Source organism: Triturus cristatus, chromosome 8 (assembly GCF_964204655.1).
Source record: "Triturus cristatus chromosome 8, aTriCri1.1, whole genome shotgun sequence".
NCBI classification, from domain to species: domain Eukaryota; kingdom Metazoa; phylum Chordata; class Amphibia; order Caudata; family Salamandridae; genus Triturus; species Triturus cristatus.
Genome location: NC_140591.1, coordinates 1,640,623,037 through 1,640,632,709, shown reverse-complemented (window position 1 = coordinate 1,640,632,709; position 9,673 = coordinate 1,640,623,037). Strand labels below are relative to the sequence as shown.

Sequence of the window (9,673 nt, the reverse complement as noted above, 5' to 3'; positions counted from 1 at the left end):
CCTAAACCGTGAGGTAATTGCTGTAAAGTGATGTGCACTGGTGTTTGTAGCATACCTGTGGAAGTAGTGTTAGTAGGCGTGTATACCATACAGGGAGTGGGAAGCAAACTACTGACCTCTACCGTGCCTTTATACTATACCGGAAGTGGGAAGACTCGGGATCAAACCGAGCTGATTGTTGTAAAGTGATGGGCTGTGGGCGCTGTAGCATACTGGCCGCTGTAGTATAACTGTGTAAGTAGTGTTAGTATGCGTTTATACTATACAGGGAGTGGGAAGCAAACTACTCACCCCCACTGGTCTGAAGACTCAGGGATTAAACCGAGAGCTCATTGATGTAAAGTGATGTGCTCTAGGTGCTGTAGCATACCTGTGGAAGTAGTGTTAGTTTGCGTTTATACAATACAGGGAGTGGGAAGCGAACTACTCACCCCTAACGACTCGTGGATGAAACCATGAGCTCATTGCTGTAAAGTTATGTGCTCTGTGTAGTATTCCAATGTAAGTCATAGTAGAATGTTAGTATGTAATGCTACTATAATGTAAATATGTAATGTTAGAATGTAGGGCTGTCATGAGGGGAATCGTGGGGAGTTTGTACACGGTGCTGGAGAAGACGGTTGCCTTGCTGTCTGGTCCTGTTGGAGGCTGTTTAAGCTGTCTTCTTTTCCTGCAATAAATCTACTTATCGGATCCACTGCTGTCTTCCTCTTCACTACATAAATGTGGCGACGAGCGGGAGAAGGTAAAAAGAAGGAAGCACTCACCAAGATTTTGAGCTTGCTTGCGTTCTGCTGAAGACCCGTTTTCTTGGTAAAGCTGTTTCTACTCATCCCAGGGTCATCGGGTAATCGAACTATGTGATCCTACCTCTGGTAGGATTTATATTTTTAGATTTTGGGCTTCACTGCCTCTTCACTACACTCTGGTTGCTGTACTACAGGTGTGCAAGTAGTGTTAGTATGCGGTTATACTAATTCTGTAGTTATGCATTAACCAATGCATCATGGCCCTATGGAGCGCCAGGCGCAGGTCATACAATGTCCCGGGGTGTGCATCCGCAGAACATTTATGTTTGCTATTACAGGGCGGGAGCATTGCTTCCACCCTGTGATAGTAAATTATTGTTTTCCTCATTGAAGCTTGAGGAGGAAAACCTTGTATCGCTTCAAGAAAGCGGATACCAATGGTAAAAATGGAGGAAAAAAAATGAAGCAGGGTCTCACCCGTTCATTTAAATTAGCCCACTGGTGGGTAATGTTCCGGGGTCAATCCTATTATTATATTGCGGGGTCTCTGCAGCACTGGGGACCTTAATCTCACATGTAAATTAGGCATGGGAGGGCACAGAGACGTTTCGCAGACTAGGGGATCGACACCTTCCCGGGTATTGTTTACGAATTGTTCGGGGGGCATCGAGGCCAACTCAAGACCAGGGATCGGCAACCTCTGGGGCTGTGCTTAAATATGCAGGGTGGGCCTCGGCAGTCCTTGAAGCCTCGGTGGCCCTAGGCACTCATAGAACCCTTGCCGTTGTAGAATTACCCAGGCTTCATTTATGAAATAGTCTGTTGGTTTACATTTGGTAGGTGCACCGCAAAATTAAAAATGTTTTCCCTCATAACCTACTATCAACCGCTGATTTTCACAATAAACTACAGACAAGTGTTGTCAGAAAAAGAAGACCCATACACTCACTTATTTATTGTTAAAAAAAAACCTTTATTAAAACAACACAAATAAATGGAAACGCAACTTTATTCGTACAAACAACAGTATAACATGAAATAAGTGGGTGGGCCTCTCCGGAAGCAGAGTACAAAACCTGCAAGACAAAAAAGAAACATAAGTATGTGTGCCATGTCCAAGAGAAAAAGAAAGGTAGTCAGAATGAAAGGAAGAAAGTGAGAATGGGACAGAGAGCGAGTGGGTGGAAGGGAGAAGGGGAGGGAGAGTCAAAGAACAGAGGGAGGAGGAGACATAGCGTCGGCCTACTGCACCCAGCCCTCACAGTTCACCTCCCGTCACCCGTGTGTCTGGGACGCTGGGGTCCGCGAGAAAGTGTGCGGTCCAGCAAGTCCTTAAAATGAAACAGAGATATGAATGAAGCCAGAGATTACATTATTATGTATGGCAACATTGCTTGCCTGCACCTGTGCACCCAGCCCCTTGCCCCCACTGTGCTCAATTGCAGCTCCTGCGAACCGAGGCTTCACTGCTCACCTGCCACCACCGGTGTGTCCAACGACGTGCCGGTGCAAGCACCAAGTCCGAGGTGCCTCTCTGAGGGTGAGTCAGCAGATCTACGGTCGGGGGAGGTGTCTTGATACCACGATGGAAGGTGTCAGAATGCCCAGGGCATTATCACGGGCTGAGCACCAGCTCCGTTGGTTTTGGCGCCACTAACCCAGTGTCTGAAAAGGGAGAAATAATATAATGGTAGAAACGTCTTAAGGTAAATGAAGGTTTATTTCAAGCTTAAGAGAGAACACCAGTTGAGTGTATCCTTCCTTCTTGAAGTACTATCTACCAACTGTTAGTGGCAATCGTGGTTTAAAGAGAAGTTGGAGTGCACGAGAATACACAAGGGTAAATAATAATATATTATGCCAACGTTCACATACAAAGGAGCAAAGCACATGCTAGAAGCATAATGTACGTGTGCAATGCAGTTGGGAAAGCCTGTGTGCATGTACACTTAGTAATCAGTTCACTACAGTGCCCCTAAAGCCAACGCCACATGTCTGTAGGGCAGCGCTGCCCGCTGGCTCAGGCCTACAGTTTGGTCCAGCAGGTCCTTAAAATGAGACAGAGATGTGACTGAATGAGGTCAGAGATCACATCATTACGCACGGCAACATCGCTTGTTTGCACCTGTGCACCCAGGCTGATGCACCCCATCCCTCCCGCCGCAACGCACTCAATTGCAGCCCCTGTGCACCCAGGCCTCACTGCTCACCTGCTATCATTGGTTTGTGTCCAAACAAGACGGCCAGCAGAGTTCACAATTCAGATTTAGTTTTGATTGCCAGGATGATGTACACCTCATGGATCCCTTTTTTTTATTGCGCATTGTGATATGCGAGGTGGATGCGGCCATATCACCTGAAGCAGTGTGGAAGAACTGGGACATGTGGCGTCGTTGTTATCCTATTTATAAGTACACAAAGTGGGCTGGGCTTGTGTACGCCAGGCCAGCGTAGGGGTGTGAATAATTATTCCGCGGATCTGGGCGTTATTCAGTTCCTGCCTGGGCAGGAAGTGTACTTATGTGTGTGTCCCTGTTGCAGTTTTGACGTCGCACAATCTGCAATTTACATTAACCCCTTGCATGCCCGCCCCTTTCCCCGCCCAGTGCCGCGCCTTTCATTAGCGGGTGGAGTTCATGACGAGCTGGACTCGTCATGGGCACAGCGCCACCGCAGCCCATGACGAGTCCAGCTCGTCATGGGCATTGAAGGGGTTAATGTAGCATGTACCGGGAGGGCGGCAACTATCGCTAATGAGATGCTGTCTGAAAATATTGAATGGACAACATCACGTCGTTGTCAAGCTTGTGAATATTCCCAGACACGCATGTCAATGGTGTGCGGTATTATTGAAAGTGTTGCTATCTCGAAGCGCACACATGTGAATGTGCTCGGATGGAGGGAGGATCAGCAGTGAGGCTCCGTCATACACCGTGATAACGCTCGTTACAGTCAAGCAATGCATGTCAAACGTGAATCTGAAAGTCTCACATATTACACACTACTATACTGGTAAAGCCTGACAACAGAGCATACTGCAACACAAATCTACACATTACTCTTTACTGTTTGTCACAAGTGATCTAGGATGTGCACTCTGCCCGTGGCTGATGATACCCCTTCGAGCCACCAATACCCAGGCTGAAAGGCAGCACAATAATGCGCGCACAGACTCATCAGGGGCATCGTGTAACACACATTTGTTTTTTGATGTAACGTTTCAGATGCATGGCTATCACACGTAGAAGGCTACTGTACAGAGCATGATTATTGATCAAGATGATTGTTGCATGATGTGTGTACTATAAGATATGTGTACACAGCAAAATAGTTTTCAAAAAAGCACTGTAAGCAGAAGAGGTGTCTCTCATCAAACGGTGTAGAGAGTTTGACTAAAATGGTGGGGTCCTCCAACTGTTACAATGGGAAATGTTATGAACCAATCAAAACCTTTTTTTTAAGGTCACATGGCAAGCACACACCGAGCGCGCAAGGAGGCCACACCCGACGCGATTTTGAGAAAATATATTTACTATAATATAAGTTTATTACAGTTAGAAATATATAAATGTGGAAAATACTTTAGATTATCACTTGCTCTCATATACACTTTAAACTTATTTAGATATAGTTTTGAGACATAAAAAAATTAAATGAGGGAATGGTGTACCCGGCGCGATACCATACATCTATGACGTAACACAGGGCCTGCCAGCGTGCACTCGTCGCATACGGAACGCGCGCCGGCGCGACCTTATACATAGATGACGTAACGCGTGTATTGGTCCCGCGCAGCCATCGCATACCAAACTAGGATCTGGCGCGACCGTATACGTATATGATATTAGGCGGGACACGGTGCTATGAATCCGTCGGATACGAAATGCGCATCCTTAACGAGTTTTGCAATATCGCGGATAGGATTCGCGTGGTGATGGAGCTTGGTACACTACCGGTATGGGAGTCTAGTTATCTAAAAAAAAAATATATATATACATACTTTTTTGGGAAGATATAAAAAATTACATAATTTTTCGAATAAAAAAAAAGGATAATAGAGTTGAAAAATATTAGAAAAAAATAGAAAAAATATAGGTTTTATAAATATTCAAATATTAGGTTTTACAGACGTTATAGTTAGGAATTAGCATTTAAAAAACCTTTTTAAACCATACACACAACAATGCCAGATACTACATACCACCCACTATTTCCTAGGTCTACACTCACATCCACTCACTTAAACATGCAGTTACTCATCAATACAGTACTATAATATCAACTCATACACCTATACATACAGTCACAGTGCGCCACTCATCCATAGAGTTACTCACACACCTAGTCAGTCATGCAAAGAATCAATCACATAGGCATTTACTCATGTATACAGTTATACACACCAACTGTGTTATTTATACACACACCACATCACTTATTTATGCAGATACGAAAACATACTTACTGTCTTATACAATCACTGATACAAGCACTCTTTTATACACCCACTCTTCAAATAACTTACTCTCACGTATAGTCATTTATATACTCCAACACTCACATATACTGCCTTAAAACATATTTAGTTACTCACACATATACCAGTGAGATATTCATTCACTCACCAACACACTCATACACACACTAACTCACCCATACAGCCCTTCCCAGATGTACTTTTTAATCCATACAACCAGTGAATCACCCACTCAGACATGCATGCACAGTCACGCACCCCCCGCATCCACCCATAAAGACACTTAGACACCCATACAGATACTCAGACAACAAATCAATAACCCATATAGACACTCATGTAGCTACTCACCAACCCATGGAGCCGCTTATACACCAACTGAGACACTAATACAGACTTTCACACAGTTTAGTCACTAACCCATACATTCAGTAACACATGTTCAATCACTCACTTATACAGTCAGTCACGCACCTACTAAATAATCCATTCAGACACTTGTAAATTCACTCTTTCTTCAATATACCTTGGCATAGATATATATGAAAAATATTTAAACTTTACAAAAAGACACATTCACTGGATGATGTCATCAGTGATGTCATCAGTGATGTTATTTGAGATGTCATCAGTGATGTCACTGACCATGTCATGAGTGATGTAATATGTGACGTCATCACCAGTGTATTGCGAGCGTGCAAGTTATAGTTAGCTCAACTAACTACAACAGGCAAATTTCTCTGGTTTTATATGAGTCAAATGTCCAACTAATTATAACATTCCTGAAACCTATGGTTTTTCAGTGAAAAAAAAAAAAATATATATATATATATTTTGTCAAACAATTGCCCTGAAGTTTAAGGACGCACTCGACATCAGCCTCTTAACCATCCGGTTTATTATTACATGGCAGAACACAGCGTCGACACTTCCACTGTGCAATCTTTAAGCCTAACCCGTTTCAAAGCAACAGCTTCTTCTTCAGAGGCAGCTTTTCATGTATATCTTTAACGAGGTGCCTTGATCTTCTCATTAGTCGCATATCTTGCTTAGTGCGTGCTTTAGTGCGTGTCTTCTTCTCATTGCATGCTGGTACTCGCAGTCCCCATCATGGCATATTATCTCCTCTAAGTGAGTTTGTTTTTTATATACATTAAAAGCAAAGTTTCCCTATTGTAGGGCACAAGGAGCAGCGCTGATTCTCATTAGCCAAGGTTGATGTGCCGCTTTTACGGTGATGAAGCAGTTTCCACCTGCAGCCTTTAATCTTCATGAGAAATGGTGCAGTCCTTCACGGCCAGGCCTTAAATCGTGGAGATCAGCAGAAACCTACAAAGGGAACATTTTTTGCTCGCTAAAGGACCACAAGGTCCAGCATGCTTCACGAGCACTGCACTATGCAAAGTAACCCACTTAGGGTAATTAATAAATTAGCATGCGGAATAGAAATAAAAAGAGCCCTTCTGTCTAACTCTGCATAGAAGCCTATGATTAAGATGTTTGTAACATCGAAACTCGTCAGGCAGCAACAAGTTTCTGGGACTTTGCGGGGAGTCAGCAAAAGCAGACCGGATGGTCGACCTCCAGCCGAGTGCCCTCCAAAGCTCTCGGGCACTTTGTGGAATCATATATATATATATATATATATATATATATATATATATATATATATATATATCAGGGAAAGTTGCAGCACTTAGCCAATCCACTTCCTACAGTCAAACCCAATGCTCGGGGTGGGAACCGCATTGCATCTCTACGCAAACTCGAATCACGTTTCATCCTCCTGGCAGGCACCAAATTCCCGGATGGCCTGAATCAGGACGAGGAACTTTATTCCCACCTACAATGAAACACCATGTGATACTGAAATAGTTCGACCTTGGTGGGCTACTCATGCCCTGCCCATATCTCTCTCCCCCCCTTAAAACCCCCCCCCTCCCTATTAACATGTGCATTTTTTGTTTTTTCTGATTACAATTTTTTGAATGTACAGCATTTATGCAACTACTTGTGACCAGTGAATGTGAAATATAGTTTTGTCCTAAATTTATGGTTTTGTTGAACTATGGCATTAATTCAAATTGTCTCTTTGATTCTATACAGGAACATCGTTCTGAATTCACCTGTATCTCACACCAGTGATAGAATTACGAGCACCGGAGTTCTTCCGACTCCAAGTCACCATTTGGATAAGATGTTCAAAGGGCACTAGACCCTCCATCACCTTTTCGCCATATTGTTGTGAGAACTTGTCTCCATCACATGATATTGAAACTACACCATACGTGGGCACTTAGTTGTAACAACCGGCACTAGTCCTTTATGACATACACCTATGCACACTCATCACATGGTCACTGTTACAATCGTACAATGAATGAAATTGTATCATTTAATTATGTCCCTCACTTCTCTGAAATTGCAATTACGTTCAATCTGTAACTATTCAAATTTGTTATGTATTTCTTTTATGTCTATACATTTAAAAAAAGTGCACTTACCCTATTTAACTGGTGCAAATGGAGACTATGGTCATGTGACCAAGACCACGGACGTGGTCGAAACGCGTCGTCCTCTTCTGCCCTGTGAAGAATAAAGCTGCTTTTGATGATCGAGTGGGCTCGCGTGGATTCTTTTCTGCTTTTGAATCAACCTCTGTGAAATATATATATATATATATATATATATATATATATATATATATCAGGGAAAGTTGCAGCACTTAGCCAATCCACTTCCTTGCAACACCGGTGCCACCAGCAGCGGGGGCAGCAGCCACTATATGTATACGTGGTGAATCTCAAAAGAAAACAGCGGCACACCAGAGGACAGCACAAAAAGTTTAGGGTGCCCACATATATATATATATTATAATTCTCACTATGGATTCAATATATTTTATCAGTTTCTAAATTATATTTGCCTGCCCCATAATTTATCTTGTCCAATTTCTTTCCTTGATTATGACTAACCAGAGTCAGATTTCTTAGCATACAATGTCCAATATTCTCCTTTTCTTTCATCAACTCCTTGCTTTTTATTTCATGTTCCCCACTTTCTTCCCTTTCCTTTCTTACTCACAAGTTTTTTTCTTCTTTTTATTACACTATATATGTAAAGATGTTGCATTGCTTTGGGTCCTATTACGATGTATCATTCTTTTATGAATGTATTTACCTTACATTTTTCAATAAAGAAATACGACACAAAAAATAAAAACAATACACTTGCAGAATGTTAAAAAACACATAAAAATTGTAAAACTGTTGACGTGGCGTTTTGTTGAATAAGAAATTATTTGTCACCTTCTTCAGGACAAGTATTGCACATTATCTAAACATCACTATCAGAAAATGACACATGTAGAGCAGAAGGACTGTCACCTAACGTGTAATGTTACATGAATCCGAGCTTCCTAATATATTTCTTCAACAGTGGAAGTCTCAGGTAAATACACTATAGCTAATCCTTGAAAGATCGTAGATATTGACCGAGATTGATAACTATGGTACCTACAGAGGTAGGAACTCGATGGCCTTGGAAGACCTTCAATAAAGTTGCCAAGACGAAAATGTATTTGGCGATTAGGCAGATATGTAGATAAGTAAGACATATAACGAATGCTCCTCAGCTTAAGGCAACTTAATGACACATGCAAAGGTTTTAATAAATATAAACCTCTTGGGTGTCTTCAATCGTCTCAATTGATTGAATCAGGATACAAGTGATTTTTGAGCTTCCTTTGATGTCCATATACACACAGCAAACAGGCAGAGATGTGAATGGTCGCTTTTATCAGAGGGAGCTCAACATCCTTTTTGGGCTCCGGAATAGCGTGCTGCTCGCCGAAAAGCGCTTTGATGCCTCTTCAGGGGTAGTAAGCGCTATACAAATGCAATTTCAATCATCTACACTCCGCCTTTCTCTGTGGCTCCGCCTCCGGCAGTGACATGGCTGGCTCTCTTGGAGACTCCTAACACTACAAGCATTTGACCTTCCAATGCAGGAACCAGTCTTTCCACATGTGTCCCCAATGGCCCCTTCTCTGTCCTTGTCACCTCCTATCAGGTGCACTTCCAGAGAGGCGGGTGACTCTCTAGACCTAGCTTGGCAGTATCGTGGTGATATGACGCTGTGTACTGCGTCAGGGTAAGTACGCAGATTCACGTTCGAAGTTTGAATAACACCTAAATTAATAGATTTTCACAAATCAAGTTTCACGTTTCTGCACGGTGCACTTGACGTACGCGTCCGCCTCTGTCCTCCGCGCAGTCTGCGCGCCATCTTTTCATTCCTGTTTGCAACACTGGCGTGAGTAACATTGACCAACGTAAAGTCAATAAGCTAAGTGTATTGGTGTGTTGTTGCACCCGCTTTTGTGATCTTTGTGTAACTTTAAAGTTCCAAGTCTGTGTGTAAACTGTAAGAGTGATTATAAATTCCC

At 42.7% G+C, this 9,673-nt stretch overlaps 1 long non-coding RNA gene across 1 annotated transcript; it reads right to left on the bottom strand.

Annotated features, from left to right (window-relative positions):
* Window positions 1-1,701: 1,701 nt before the first annotated feature.
* Window positions 1,702-9,063, bottom strand: LOC146808475 (uncharacterized). The gene is made up of 3 exons (XR_014967569.1): window positions 8,908-9,063; window positions 2,224-2,414; window positions 1,702-1,825 (listed from the first exon to the last, which is right to left on the bottom strand). It is a non-coding gene; the product is annotated as an uncharacterized LOC146808475 (long non-coding RNA).
* Window positions 9,064-9,673: the final 610 nt, after the last annotated feature.